The 16,028-nt window shown below is 44.6% G+C and overlaps 1 protein-coding gene across 2 annotated transcripts in view; it reads right to left on the reverse strand.

Annotated features, from left to right (window-relative positions):
* The window catches only part of TUBB6 (tubulin beta 6 class V), a 32,034-nt gene that overhangs the window by 3,933 nt on the left and 12,073 nt on the right, over positions 1–16,028 (reverse strand). The window lies entirely within an intron of this gene.

The raw sequence follows: 16,028 nt of genomic DNA on the forward strand, positions 1-16,028 counted from the left end.
TTGTCTTTATAAGTATCCTTATAATAGAAAGAACTAGAGAAAGAATGTGCTATCCAGACCAACTGAGAAAATTGCAAATCCCAGAGTGGGACATAATTCAAATAAAATGATCTGTATGAAACATAATGCAATCTCTTTCCTGCTTAAGAGTTCCAGTGCAGTATGTGAAATAAATATCCACGTGTGCTTGTAAACAGCCGCAGCCCGTGCAGGTAAGAGCGGTGGGGGGATTTCGACATAACAAGGAAAATTAATTATTTCTTTAATTTTCCCTCGTGGTAGTCTGTCGAATCCCTCCCGCCCCCAACCTGGCCCCACCGCTCTTACCTGCACGGGCCACGGCTACTTATAAATATCCATGTTGTAACTACAATGCAACATCTATCTCTGGGTGTCAGTAAGTTATGCTTCACCAACTTTTTGGTAAAAACTGTTATGCGTGAAGAGAAAATGCTTGGTCCTGGGTGGAAATAATTTTGTTCTCACTTTTTCAATTAGATCAAAATGACTGGTAGCGGTTTCAGATGGTAATAATAAGAAATGGCTTCTTTAATTAAGAAATATTTACAAGTGGATGTCATCTTCCAGGATTCGGATAGTATAAGCAGTTTGGGATATGTTACCTTGACCAGCTTGGTACCAGAATTATGATTATGGTAATTGAAGAAACACAGGATATTACCTAAAGTTTATTAGCAAATAATGTGTTCAGCTAGTTTGTCAGTGAAAATTCCTGTGTCCAAGTTATCTTTTGTACTGCAGCATGCCACATGAATTTCAAATACATAGAACCATGATGGACCTCAGAAATCGCGCTTATCTAGGGCCGGATTGACCACTTGTTCCACCAGGAATTTCCCTTGGGGGTAGGGGCTGAGCCATTGGACTGGAGACAGAGGCAACAGCCTTCCCAAGGTTAATGTCAGAAGGCCATTCACCTTGAAAAATAAGAGCTGGAAAGAAAGAGACAGGAAGGGAGCAGAGCCTGTTTTGAACATTTGTGCTCAGACCCTGGTCATACCTTACTTGTGATATGTCTAAAAACTAAAACAAGTAACTGCAAACATGTTGCAGGCATACTGTTAAGGCATCTTGGTGGAATCTGCCAGTAACAGACCGAGATGGCTGCTGTTAAATAAGCTATTAGACAATGGGTGTTTTATAATGTCCTGAGCTCTTACATGTTGTATCCTAGGGCTGAACTTAACTTGTCCAATAGTGACACTACAGTTACAGAATTAGACCCTTTTAAGATGGATGATAAATACAATGGGCTCAATGGACAAAGATGTTGCTATCAGTAGGTGTAATATTCTCATGGTATCCTCTTGGATTCTGGAGTACTACAAGGGTAAGTCACAGCAAACCCCTTGTGAATTGGGCCCATATAAAGAACTGCAGTGGATTACTTTTGTTTATCTAAGATGTGTCTGACCTACTTCAATAGAAAAGCACTAATATAAGTGTTTTTAAGGACAACTTGTGTCACGTTTGCAAAGCAAGGCTAGTAAAAGTTCGAAATATGCTCTTGTAGGTTATATATCAGATTTCTGGATTTTTGGGGTGTTTCTCACAGAACCCCAGGGGCATTTGTAGGAATTCTCACTAACCTGTAGATTTCCAGAAGTACTATACCGGACAATGTTTACTCATGCATATTTTCCAAACTGTGAAAATTCCACAAGTTGATCATAAAGAAACACGTTTCACATGAGGGAGACTATTTTTCTATATTGAGAAAGCTCCATCGCAACAACCTCATGGAATATGCAACTGTTCTCGGCCCCTTCTCAATCTGGAATGGCACTTTCTCCTACTTTTCACTGGAGTACTTTTACTGTTGTTTACAGAGTGAGCGTGACACTTCCTGCAAAATGTTTGTGTATACCTACAAACCTACACGTTTGTGTGAGAAGACTGCATTATAGGTATGTTAGGCACTATATAACTGCAACTACAGATCAGCCTATGACCACCATCTTTCTCACTGGGAACACCTGGTACTTTATTAGTATCAGTGGGCACTACCAGCACTTATTTTTGGCACCGGGACTCTTGCTGTCATTCCCCATATAGAAGGCCCACATTCCCTATACTAATTGGGACGGCCATATCTAGACCCACCCAGGTGCACTCATGCATGACAAGACTGATTTGCATATGGCTGGGTCCAAACTAGGGTGGCGTAGTGGGCAAAAGAACAATGGATTAAACCCAGATCTTTTGACTGGGGGAGAATGTTTGCATTGTCAGCATTCCGTCCATCATTTGTTTGCTGTAACACTTTTTGCCCTAAGTGGGATGGGTATGCCCAGACGTGGGTCCCTTGCTCACTGTGCCACTGGATTCAAGCTAGCCTGGCTGAAGAAGGGTGACATAACCTGACACCGGTCCAAGGGTGCATGTTTCCGGTCCAGGGAGGACCTGGCAGTTCGGTCTGGACTGTTCCCATGAGGCACAGGGTCAAGACTGATTTGCATATGGCTGGGTCCAAACTGGGGTGGTGTAGTGGGCAAAAGAACAATGGATTTAACCCAGATATTTTGACTGGGGGAGAATGTTTGCATTGTCAGCATTCCGGCCATCATTTGTTTGCTGTAACACAGCATATGGTTAGTGAGACCTCACGTCACATACTCATCCTCATTCGCCAGTCACTGACTACAGCTGATACCAAGATGCACAGCATATTAATGTCTCTTGGTGTTAGGGTCCTGACAGGGCCCATTCATATGAGCCACAATTTGATTAATGCCCAAAAAACACATGTGGAGACCGAGTGGAGTGCATGTGTAGTTCAGCAAACATTAAAATGAGCACACTGAAGACGAAGCTATTGAGCTAAAGCATCGATTCAGAATAAGAAAGATTGCAGGTGTGTAGGTGTGTGTGAGTCATCGAAGTAAAACCCGCAAATCTATGAGCGAGCATGCAACAACCATACAGGAGAGAACCAATAACACATTGTGAAGTTGTGAACCACGTTCCCTTTGCAGAAAGCCTTAACTCTCACTGTACATTATTTGTGTATGCAATATATATATATATAATGTATCAATTCATAAATAAACCATATATTTATACAGTGGCGGCCAGTAAGTTGAGCAGGCTTGGGTGAGGCGAGCAGGCCACATGCACACATGTACTCACTCTCACCCATCTATATGCATGCACACACATACCCATACATTCACAAGCATGCATGTATACACCCATTCACTGCACGTACCCACGCACCAATCACAAAAAAAATAAAAAAAATAGCGGGCTATAGTGGTGATTTTAGGAGGCTGGAGGGATCAGAGGTTCCTGGAGAAATAGGACTTCCACTTCCTCTCATTGGCTGACCTTGTTTTGGGCCTGGCATTGAGAAGAGAGGTGGCAGGCCCTTATTCGTCACATAGAGGGATGGGGTCAGTGAGACTGCTGACCGTACCCCACTCCGTGACAAGTGTCACTAATGGATACTCGGCTCTGTGTGCTTCAAGGCTTAAAGCTGAATCACCCCAGGCCCAAGGATATCAGTGACGTACCCCCTCGTCATGAGAGGAAGTACTTCAAAGCTCTGAGGAAGTCATGCCCACAGGTCTGTGAAATCCTCAGCCTGGAAAAGTTCAGCACCGGCACCTGCACATTTGGTGCATATACAGTGCCTGGCTGCCTGACCTGAACATGAAGAATGTCTATCAAGATGACCTTTCCTCAGCCTGACACACATTCTTCATGCTTGCAAAAAGGTGGGGATCCCTCCACCCTTAAGGATGGGCCGTGCATATAGTTATTCACTTTTTGTTTTACTATTGATGGGTGAGAGACTACACAAATTTAGATTAGAAATTGATCATCTTCTGAGACCAATCAGAACTGTTACAGATACACAATTCAGTCATTAGCAGAGGACTCTCCTGAAATGCATACTTAAAGTGCATTCTGAGAACCCGAGCCCGCAAAGACTTCTGAGAAGTAGCCACTTTTTGTTGGATAGCGTTTCCCGGACACCCCTGTGTGTGGTGCCGCTGTCTCACAAAGAGCTTGGATCTGAGACAAGGGATCATCGTCCCAGACTGATATGATGGGCAAAAAAATGCCTACGGATATACTGTATCTATGATGAGCGACTCAATGCATATAGAGACCTAGCCATCATAAAAGTAACTATGCTACATGCATTATGCAGAAAAAAGGAAATCCAGTGGACTCAGTTGAAATGTAATCAAGTGTCTGTAAACACACCTTATAAGTCACTTCAACCAGAGAGGAAAATGTCTGGATTCTACAATATAAACAGAGATGGTGCAACAGAGCCCGTGAGCTACAGTGACTGTGTTCAGGATTAGTCAGTTGACAACACTGAAACCAGAGCCTCAGCTCGTTGCCGCTCAGATTTTATACAAAAACAACCTCAGTATTTATGTGATGTTGAGGAATACCCTCTGCCCGTTGAGCAACTTAGAGGCAGCATTTAAGGGCCGAGACTCCAGAGCACAGATGAAGGGGACACAAGAAAGTGGAAAACAAAAAAGACTGCCCTAAGCAAGAATACGCTGACCTGAGGAAGGAAGCTAGAGAGGAAGAGGCGTTTGCCGCTCAACTTCTTGCCATTAGCAGAGTCATTGCATTGCAGGAAGAGGAAATGATGCTGTCCCATGTAAACCACACTCCTCTCTATGTTTGTCTAGTACAGTTTACTGCGTGGTCTTGGCAGAGTAATCTGTAGGTCTCAGCCACAGACGGCTTTAGGAAAGGCCGAGTGCTTCAAAGACCTAACATATACCCTGGGTATGGATGGGCTTCGGGTCAGCCTCTTGATCATGATTGGATGGTTTTGTTGTCTATCTCTGTTGTCTGCTCTTGATTTGATGGATCCCCTTCCTATTTTTGTGTTTGTCCCACCCTGGAGTATTTCGGTCGCACACTGTTCTTATTGGATAGGTTGTGTCCTTCCACTGCATACCTAAAGTAGTAATAAGAACTCTCAAAACACCAATACCTCAGCCTTTTAAACCAAGGCTATTGGCATTGCAAATGCTTGTTTTAAGCTTGTCTTCAGGGTGAACTTTTTTTTTTTTTTTTAAATAGTTCACACAGATCCTATTCCGACTAGTTGTAAAGTATGTAGACACAGCACAGGTGTACGACAAAGAGAACACATCTCCTGAATATCCACTGCGATTTCACCTTTCACAAAATGGGTCGTATTGACAGAATCAATTTATTTACCACAGCTTAAATCACCTTCAGTGGCACGGTATCACATACCAAAGGCGCTGGGATAGCCTGCAGTTGCAGCAGCCCTCAAACCAATGTTTTCTTTAAAACAATTAGCTGATAGGAAATACACTGGTGCGATGCCACGAGAAGCCTGATGTCTGAATTCATTGACCGCACTCAAGTAAATTTCAATTTCATGTAGAAAGGTATTACTCATGGCCGCATTCCTTACCGGAAAGTCATCACCTGGTGTGATTCATGGATCACCAGGGAGATAAAGCATCACCTCCCAGTGCGTATCCATAACTGCACAATTCTTGCTTTGCTCACTGTCTGGATATTGCTTTGTTTTGACATTTGTGCATGCTTACAATATCTCAGGGCTCTCTAAAGCTGACACAGCTCAGCTTGTAAAGTGATTGAAAACACTTAAACAAAGCTTGATGCTCCTGACCATCATCCTGTGTGTGTCTAGCCATTGCTGCTTGAAAAGGGTAAGCACCACATGTGTTGCAAGGACTTCTCAGCTTGGTCATCTTCTGTAATGGCGATCAGAAGAAGTCCAATAAACCTCCCTATTGCATGTCTCCTTTCTGCCCAGAGGCCATGCATGTGATTTGGTGTCCTTTTTGAATTGGGTTGGTTTTATCCCCCTCTGAATTCAGTTCAACAGTTGTAAACGTCTCATATGCAATTTAATTTCCAAGATATATGAGATATGGACATATGATCTGATTTCAGTTGCATCTTGAAACTGGTTATTGGTGTCTAGTGATGCAGGATGGTATTCTTATTTAACCAATGGAATTACACCTATTTTTTCTGCTGCATCTATATTGTCCAAGCCAAAAAAAACACCATGCTGGATTTATTTGTAAGAAGTGAACTGTTGGGTATGGCTGTGTCCTTTACGGCGGGTCATCTTTGGTTGTTTTATTTTGCACTGTGCAGCGTTCAATAAAGAGGGAAAAGGTTCTGCCCCATTGTGCGGTTTCATGTTGGTGTTTTTAATAAATGCTGGAGGTACTTACGTTTGTCTATATTCTGTTTACCATTGTAATATCAACAAATTCAATCACATCTATTTGGGGTAAAGAAGAAGTAACAAAAAGATCTCCCGTCTAGAAGACAATGCGCACCGACAGTCCTGCCATCCCACCCTCTGTTTGCCCAACAATCTAGTGAAGATATCAGAAAGTGAAGGTGACTAACTTGCTAGAATGTCAGCAGTATCACAAAGCTGCAGGTTTAGGCTCCCTCTAAGGCTGTGAGCTCACTCCCATGTGAGCCTACAGGTAGCGCAATTTATTTAAGAGAATGGATAACCGACCGAAGGGCCTAGCAGCGTGAAATCCTTACCCAGTACCAGGGGATAGCGGGGGGGGGGCTTTGGGGGGGGGGGGGGTAGACAACGTGTGACATGCCGCTTGTTCGAAAGAAGACTATACAAAAAAGGTACTTTTTTTTTTGTTTTTTTGTTTCAACTATGATATGGGTAAATCTAGTGGCCCTCTTTCACACCTATGTCTTTTAAATGTATCCACTATTAACAAGATGCACTAAATTTGCCGCATTTGCTTCAGGGAGAAACACTCTTCTTAGCAACTGTCTAGCACGTGTGACCGGTTACTCCGTTTTGTGTAGGTTCAATGCCTATCCCGCCTTAATCCAATTGTTTCTTTGAAACTCTCTTCCTATGTATTCCAACTCCACATTTACATCAACAAACAGAGATGAGACTATGACAGAGGTAGCGATGAAAAGGTAGAGAGAGAGAAAGAAAGCAACAGTGAAAGAGGGAAAAGGAAATACGTCAGAGGGGTGGAGTTGAAGAGGCATAGAGAGAGGACAAACGCCAGAAAAGGCAGAAATGGAGCAGTGGGGAAAGAGAGGAGACAGCACAAGAGGCGCTTTTTCGGTGTCCTGGAGCAGACAATACTGCGGGACAGTCAAGACTTACTTCAGGAGGTGGTAGCATGTTTGGAACTCAGATCTAATATTAAGCAGTAGTAACACACAAAAAACAGTGTCAAATTGTACCCTTGGTTTCCCACTGTTGCACCATACTCCCTCTCCCGCCCAGTGGGTCACTACTACTCATGGATCTGCTGGGCCACAACCTACACAGGACCTGGCACACTCTAACTATAGGCACACACCATGTTGGCTGTAAATGATACAAGTGCTTCCGTTGTGGTTGCAGGGCCTGAAACCTCTCATCCATGTATCCTTCTTATACTAAATACACACATGGAGCTGTCTACTGCCTACTCCATTCATTTACTTATAAAGTCCCGGTCACTACCACGATTCTCTGGAACGCGTGGTATAACCATCGCAAAGAGTATGCATAGAGATTCATTCTGCACCTCACTCTCTAGTGCCTCACGTAAACACAAGCGGAAAGAGACACCCAAAACCTCTCAGATGGCACACTACGCAGAAGTGCCCTACACTTGTGGTATCTCAGTACGTGGTGATGCAACAACTAAATGTTAGAGCTGGTGGGCCCCACCCGCCTCCTCTCCCTAGGTCCACATAAATCTCGAGCTGTGTCTCGAAGCCCTGTTTGAGATGTGCACGGCATGTTAAAAAGTCTGTGGTCATATCTAATGGTTAACACTTTGTCCTGGCAATCTAAAATTTCCACAAGATCCCTGTAGCTCGCCAGACGGTGTTAGTTGCTCTTAGTTTTAATTTGCTTTGTGTGGCACTCATATTGGCTATGCAAATTGACAGGCATAGCAACCTCTGTCTGATCTTTGCAATTTGGTGGGCCTCCCAAGCACACATGCCAACATTTGCAAGCTGCAAAGAGGGAGATTTTGGGGGTAAAAAACGGGGTATATATTTTCTCCATTGACTCATATGGAAGCAGAGGCACGGTTACACAGGAGACAGCTAAAATAAATCCGTTTTGGGCTTAAAAAGTAGGGAGTCTGCTCCGTGAAATGGGTCTGTTGGCTAGTATGCGCACAAGGATGGGCCTATTGACATGGAGAGCCTCCGGGAATCCGCACACTGGTGCCACAGTGGGGCCTGTTGCCTGGTGGTCCACCTTTGGATCCAGTCCATCCTTTCAGGCTAAGGCAGAATGCTTCATTCCGGGGATGGTGTCCGGTCCCTTGCACCATAGCAACCATACCCAGGCATAGGTCATGCAGTAGTGCCCACAAGTGCCACTTTCCTCCCTTCAGACACGACTTCTCAACTTGCTCATTATACGGCAAATGTTCACTTGCTCATCAAGTACCATGCACAAGCAGCTAGTCCATCAGACAATGGTACTACCACCAGTCTTCCGTAACCAGCTCTCGCATCCGCCTTTCTTGAACAGACACAGTTAGCTTTCTCCAAGGCCTTAAACACATGGCTTGCTTGTGGTCATGTGCCATGCGGGACGCTTCAGTCAACCAGCTACCATGTGTTCATTCGCACGTGTCTGTGGGGACAGTGGGTCTGCAGCCTCATTTACGAGAAATTGGGGTAGGGCAGAACCGCAAGTCTACTTGCTGTGCTGCCCTATGCCAATGTGAAAGGGCAGGACTGCACTGTATTTATGAAATATGGTTCATTTCTGTCCCTTCCCCCTCCGCTAGCGCACAATGGGCTGCCTAGCGCCAACGCAGTCACCCTTGCACCATCAGAGGGTGCCTGCATTGCATGCAGGATTGTTTTTGTGCAGGAAGGAACACCTTCCTGGACAAAAACAATTCTGAGAGGCGTTTTTCTCTTTCTATGTGTTCTGCAAAATGCAGCACACATTAAAAGAGGAAAAAACGAGGAGAAAGAAAACATTTCCCCCCGTTACGCCTGCTCTGGGGAGACGTAAGGATTTGGCGCTCTCCCAAGTTTATATGATGCTGTAAATCTGGGGCAGTATCAAAATCCATGGGTGTTGCGTGGGAACGCCCATGGAACGCCTTCCTAACACAGAGTAAGACAACGCAGCGACATGCGCTGCTTTGACTTACTCCATATCTATGAGGCCATTAAAAGCCACGGCAGTGGCTTTGCGTCGCCTCATATATATGGTTGAGAGGTCTGCGCCACCCCAGCATCAGAAAAAGTGACGCTCGGGTGGCACAGGCTGCTCATAAATGAGCCCTTAGGTCTTTATTTATTAGGTACAGTTAGGTAAAGAAAGACGTTTATGTTACAGTAATGCACAAAAAGGCAGCCAGAGCTAACACTTTATGGAGCCAAGATATGAACCCCGGAAGGCATTAGAGCTCTTTAAACATTTTACCATAAGTACTAGAAATGTAGCTATAGAGTGTTTTAGTGCCAGTTGACTGATGTGTGCTGCCTTTAAATGTCTTTGTTGTTGTCCATGGCTAACCGCTGGAATAGTGGCAAGTGGATCGATTCCCACAGTTCTTTGGTGCCTATATTTGCTACATAGTCCTATGATCTGTTTGACTCTTGCTACAGATTCTCTCCCCTGTGTCAATGAGAGTAGTTTGGTGGGTCTGAGCCCCAGCTGCAGTGACAATGGCAAAAAGCTCAAACCCCTACCACCCAAATTGAATAGGAATGCCTACCCACAGAAGGTATTTTTCAGTTAATGGAAAGGGGAAGCAGGTTCAAGTCAAAGTCCTACTGACCACTCGGCACAAATCAAGAGATCTAGTTGCAGCTCAAACTGGCCACCGTCAGTGTAGCTAACGGTGCTGGAAATGGACTTAGCACCAACAGTTGGCGCCCCGAAAGTATCGTGCTTCAGGAGCCTGCTTCTCTTAAGCAGTTTGTTACAGGTAAATGTTTCTGTGGTGATGCCACCGTTGAGACCTAGGGCAGTCACTGTTTCCTACTAGCAACAGCAGAGCACCTCAATTGAGGGCTAGTGTGCCACAGCACCTTTAAACAATGATACCTCTGGGAAGTACACTGTAGATGGATGGTGCAAATGGTTCCAGAATCAGAGCAACCAGTATCTACCAACAGCCGCATCACAAGGACGTACTCTCTTTCGAGGATAAATTCAGAGACTTGTATTGCTGTTTTGGCTCAAATTGAACATTGTAGATAAACCCAGTAGGAGAAATCCAAGCCCTTGAAACACCATACAAACACACATACTACACGTAAAACCCATCATTCCTTATAAAAAGAAAAGTGTACACTGAATGAAAATATACTCATGAGTGCAGAACCTTTTAAATGTGACGGGCACTTGAATGTTACGGTGCGCACAACAGAGCCGCCCACCAGTAACCATCGCAAAATCTTCTTTTTTTTTTCCTCCAACTTTCATAACACCAGGACACTTAAGCATTAACGTAAAAGTTTAAAACAATTATGAGAGGCGGTTAATGTGCCACGAGGTCTGATAATAAAGTGATACAAATTTCATAGCGCTATATTATAGGGTTAGGCGACTGCATGGCGCTTGTTGTTCATGTGACAGGCACAGATTTCAAGGTGAGTTGTGTCCCATGTCATTCACACGGAGTTCACTGACGGCAAGTGGTGGTGGTAATGGGTCGCTGGCTGCAGTTTTATTTTTTTCCTAAACAAGCGTGGAATAGATGGCTGGACGTGGTACCTCTATTCCACCACTATCCTTTTCAATCAAAACAACAGACTAACATGTTCACTTCTCAAATTTCATTTTCCACTATACTAATTCAACACTAATCCTTTATGGGTCCCGGAGTAGCGTGCTACTCGCCGAAAAAGCGTTTTGACGCATCGTCAGGGGTAGTAAGCGCTATATAAATGCAATTACAATACAATACAATACAACATAACACTAAGCACACATCCAACACAGATAATAAGTCCCTGTAGATGGTTATTTTGAAGATCATAACGCTTCCAAATATAAAATTAAATACACAACCCCAGCAGACCACCTGAGTCAGAACAACGCACATTCATCCAACACAGCTCAGAAGCACCACATAATTGAACCTCACTGAGCTCCCAATAGCACTACACTCTTAAATATATATGGCTCTGACAGCACAGAACACACTAAACGAACACCCACCCAACACCCCAAAGATATTCTCATTTAAAAGGATAATGTGGATCCTAACAAGACGCTATACTATCAGTTACTTCAGACTTGTACTCCAAGCCAAGCAATGCACACACTAAGTCTCCAAACAAGCACATTCCCATATTGGTAAAGACCCCCAACTACACACACAAAACAACACTATTACAGCAAATATACCACAAATACATATATATATATTATTATCTACTGGCGGTCGCCAGTAGATAGTTATAGTTAGGACCGAGTTCCCATACGAAATCGGAAAATTCTATTTTGAATAACTTTGGCGCCGGTTGACTTATCTTCGGGAAATTTTCAAAACTAATGGGGCGCTCCACTCAGCTCCTACCCTGAAAGTCTCGGGGTGATTCGTCAAGCGGGGGCTGAGAAATATATATATATATATAATATAATTAATATATATATATATATAATATAATTATATATATATAAAATTTGTTTAATGCCACATGCACACTATGCATGATCTAACTCACAGTTTCAGAAAATAAACAATAGTGTGATTGAATGCTAAAAAAACAGGCCTTGAAGGTACCAAAACTACAACAGCAGTGGGACGCCATACTGATGGCAATATAGTACTATACATATCACTATAACACAACCTAATGTATCTTAACATACCGTGGATGTAGATTTTGTATGGGATGGTGCACGAAGGGTATCAATCTGAGGCTTTTTTTAACGTGTCTATGTGGAGGGAATTATTCACAAGCCATGTAACATATGAACACATCATGCCACACAACGTAACCCATCACCTCCATCGGAGGAGATTTGAAGGAGCCAATTTTGGGGGACTGAAAACATTTTCCTGGTGTGGACCAGTGCTTAATGGGATTTTGTGGTTGCCGGTGAGCCCCGGACGAATTTTTGAGGTTCTGCAGTTATTTTAGGGGTCTGGGACTTATTAGGTCTCGCTTAGCGTTGCAGCGCGCATGCGCTGCTCGCTCTGCGAGGGCTTTTGAGATGGAGGAGACTTCAGAAGGGGACTTAAAGCCAGGCCCATCATTTTCATTGGGTCACGTCAGCGTTTATGCTAAACGCTGGCTTCCCATTGAAAAGGATGCTTCTTGGTTACTGCCCTGTCTCCCTTTTGGACGGCCCATCCGGACTGGGTCGTCTGCTTCACGGCTGTCATGAAGCAATTTCTTATCTATAGGGGGCGTGTAGTGAGGATCATGTTTACGAAGTCTTGTTGTTTTTTTTCAGCTTGTTTTATTCGCCTTTGTCAAAGGCAGCAGCGTGTTTATTTTTGCATCGCGCTTTCACTTAAAGTGAAAGCGCAATGCAAATTTAAACAAGCGGCTGCCTTTGCTGGAGCGCGGTCCGCTAACTTTAGCAGCCGCGCTTGGTTTATACGTGTGTTTTCCGAAGCAAAGCTGTGGGCTGCCACGAGGCAATCAGGGAAGTTAGGCTTGTGCTCCCAGTGTGTCATGGCTGCCGAGATCTTGTTTTTCTCCTCTCCACAAACCCCGTCTAAGCGGGTGACAGGAGCGTGTGAAAAATGCGTGTGTGCAGCGGAGGGGAAGGCAGTGTGCGCCGGGCTCTGCTGCTGAAGCTGCACGAGAGAAGGGAGCGCGAGGGCGCCGGGGGCTTGCTGCTGCTGGAAACGGGACACGGGGGCTGCGCCCATGGCTGCGACCAGGACCACGAGCTGCCGCCCGGGGCTCTGCCTGCTGCTGCTGCTACTCAGCACCCGGCACATAGGGACAGGAGCTGGGCTGCTGCTACCCTCCACAGCTACTGGTACGTGAAGGACACCCTGACCTCCGCGGGACACCAGCAGCCCCAGTCTGCTGCCCCCACCTCCGCGTGCATAGAGTGCGCACCCCGTTCCGCTGAACCTCGGCAGCCCCTGTGTGGTGCCTCCAGTGCATGTGTTTTCCGAAGCAAAGCTGTGGGCTGCCACAAGGCAATCAGGGAAGTTAGGCTTGTTTGTTTTTGCCATGTGCATTGCTTGCCTACATAGATAATGGTGCGCTGGAGCCAGGGAGTGTCCATTGTGTAGCGGTGTATCGGGAAGTGTAGGCACCGTGGAAGAATGTGTCTAGTGCAGAAGACTGGCATGACCTCAGGGAGACGCAGGGTAGATGTGTCGTGCCCAGCCGCCCCGCACGTGTGCAGCTGCAGCATGCGCGGCCCTGCCCGCCTGTCACAGCTGGAGGTATTAATAGCGCACATTATCTCATCATCGTTGTCTGCCGTGACCTGGGATGCCCTCCGCGGCTGCTCATCCTAGGCTGGGAACTGCGCGGCCAGTTTTGTGTCACACGGCCGGTTACTACTGTGGAGTGGCTTGACGCCTCCTTCAGAGAGCTCATTACTGCCTATTATACTAATAAATAATAGCATGAGCGCCGCGAGAAGGACCCTGGATGACGGTAATAGCGAAGTTCGCCCAAAGTTATTGATAAAGCGCCCTCAAAAAGAAAGACGTGTCAGTGACTTACCGCACTCGGCTACATCCTCAGTGGTCTGCAGGGCACGAGATATAAGAATCCCGCGTGACAGCAAAGTCTGCCAATTATGCTTTATGAAGTGCTACACAACAAACACGTATTACTATCACAGAATCCAGAGAACGGGTCGCGAGTGACAATCTCTAATCTTTCCTTACCCAAAGCACAACCTCCTATATTTATTTTTTTCTTAATATAGCATTCTGCGCCAAACTGGAAGTTTAAATTAATCTATCATGGTGTGAATGTGGTAGTGGTGAGAATGACTGGGGGGTGCTGGTGAAATCCCCAGGAAGATGCCAGTTGCCAACTTATTTACATAAAAGAGGACATGTTTTTGAGATAAAAGCGAGTTCACCAGCAGCAGTAATTAAGTGTATAGCGCTATAAAACCCCACTAGGACTTCCAAGCGCTGCAACAAAAGGTCCAACGGAATGGTTAACCCTAGAACGGATGTGTCATTAACATAAGAGAATGCATAATGGAGCAAGCTCCGGTACATGCATGCCCATAGTTTGAGGGCCAGAGCCTCAGTCAAAAAAAGATTATTTTTGGGAATTTCGATCAGATTGTGAAGATGGAGTGTAATATGCTAGGTGCAGGGCCTAGCGTTAATGTGTACATGTGATGCAAGTAGTTTTGCGAAACCACGAATGATTCTCATCATCAGTCGATGATGCAGGGAAAGAAAGAGAAAGGCCAAGGGGAGTGAAAAAAAGTACAAGAAAACAGTGAAAAGGACAGAGATAGAGGATGAAAAACAACATGTGAGAGCGAGAGAAAGACACAGGAAGTGTAGAGTGGTGCAACAAAGTGAAATCAAGGCTAGGCACCCTCGGTTTTTTGCAACCCCGGCATTCGGGATCTACTTCAATGCATTTTTTTAGAACAGCTTTGGCCCCTGCACTTATTTTTATTTCACAAATTTTGCATGGCCCACAAGAAGAGAACAAGCATTTGCAATGTAATAGGTCTCGCATTTGCGAGAGTTTAAGCTATTAGCATTGTAAATGACAATGTCTTTTATTTATGTTTTAAAAACCAAAACAAAGGCCTTGTCATTTACACTGCCAATAGCTCAAACTCACGCAAATGCGAGATCTATTGCATTGCAAATGCTTGTTTTTCCTCAAAAGACTTTGACTGTTAGCAAGAGAGTAAAAAAGACACATAGGGGAGAGAATTAGGAACAGAAGGACGGGAAAACTGTCTCAGAAGGAGAAAGCAGGAACCTGCATGGGTGAGATAAAGGAGCAGGGCATGTCAGATAGTGCATGCCACAAGGACGATTCAAGATTACGCAGCCTTGGTATTAGATGTGCCAACGTTTAAAGCACCCACCATAGGGTTTTGAGCAGAGCTTTGAGCACCTGCCCTCATTCTATTGCATATTGAGCACTGGTGTGGGCCACCACACTCTCTACCCGCACTAAAAATTGGGATCCAACTACCTGCTCATCTACCCATAAACTGATGGGGGACCTGTAGTGATCTGCCTTTAATGGGTGGTTACAATGTGAAAGCCCCCCAGGCCATCAATCATTGAACACCCTCTGTGGACTCCCAGATTGTTAGGGTTGACATTATAAACTAAAAACAGTGCATGTCAGCAAAAGCTGAACAGCAGCAAGATGGAGCACCGTGGCCTACAGCGCGAGGACTTCCCTTAAAACAATGGAAAAAATTACCAGTGCCCCAATTTCTTTTTTTGTGTGAGTCCCTAATAATTTCCAGAGACACCACCTACAGTGAAATGTCTGCAAAGTATACACATCGGATACAAAATGGACAGAGTGGGGTCTTTAATAATCACAGCCCCTGATCCAAAAATCCGAAATAAGGAACTTATCAGACACCAAGACATTTCCTAGAAAACTTGTCATGGTCCAATGGTGGAGTAGGTGACAAATAGTGCCAAAGATATCCAGTACTACAGGGATGGTAATTGTCCAAAGACAAGCATTTAACTTCATTGATTTTTTTTAAAAAGCCTACATAAACTGGAGGTCTCACCACAGAAAAAGCTACAACACTAGTGAAAATGAATACCAAAACGACTCCCCAACATGGTGGTGTCACTTCATCGCAGATATGGACATCTGTCTGTCACAAATTAACCCTCTATAATGGCTCAGAACCAGAGTTCAAATCATTTGCATTACACTAATAATAACATTAACAAGTCCCCCTACAATTACAGATGCAAATTAGGACTGCTATTGTAAACAGTGTCAAATTCCAGAAAACCATGATCACTATTTGGATAAGAAAGACTACAATCCTTTTTCAGTGTCATTATCTGGACTGTTTCTGATAACATTCCAAC

This window comes from Triturus cristatus, chromosome 5_1 (genome assembly GCF_964204655.1).
Source record: "Triturus cristatus chromosome 5_1, aTriCri1.1, whole genome shotgun sequence".
In the NCBI taxonomy this organism is placed as follows: Eukaryota; Metazoa; Chordata; class Amphibia; order Caudata; family Salamandridae; genus Triturus; species Triturus cristatus.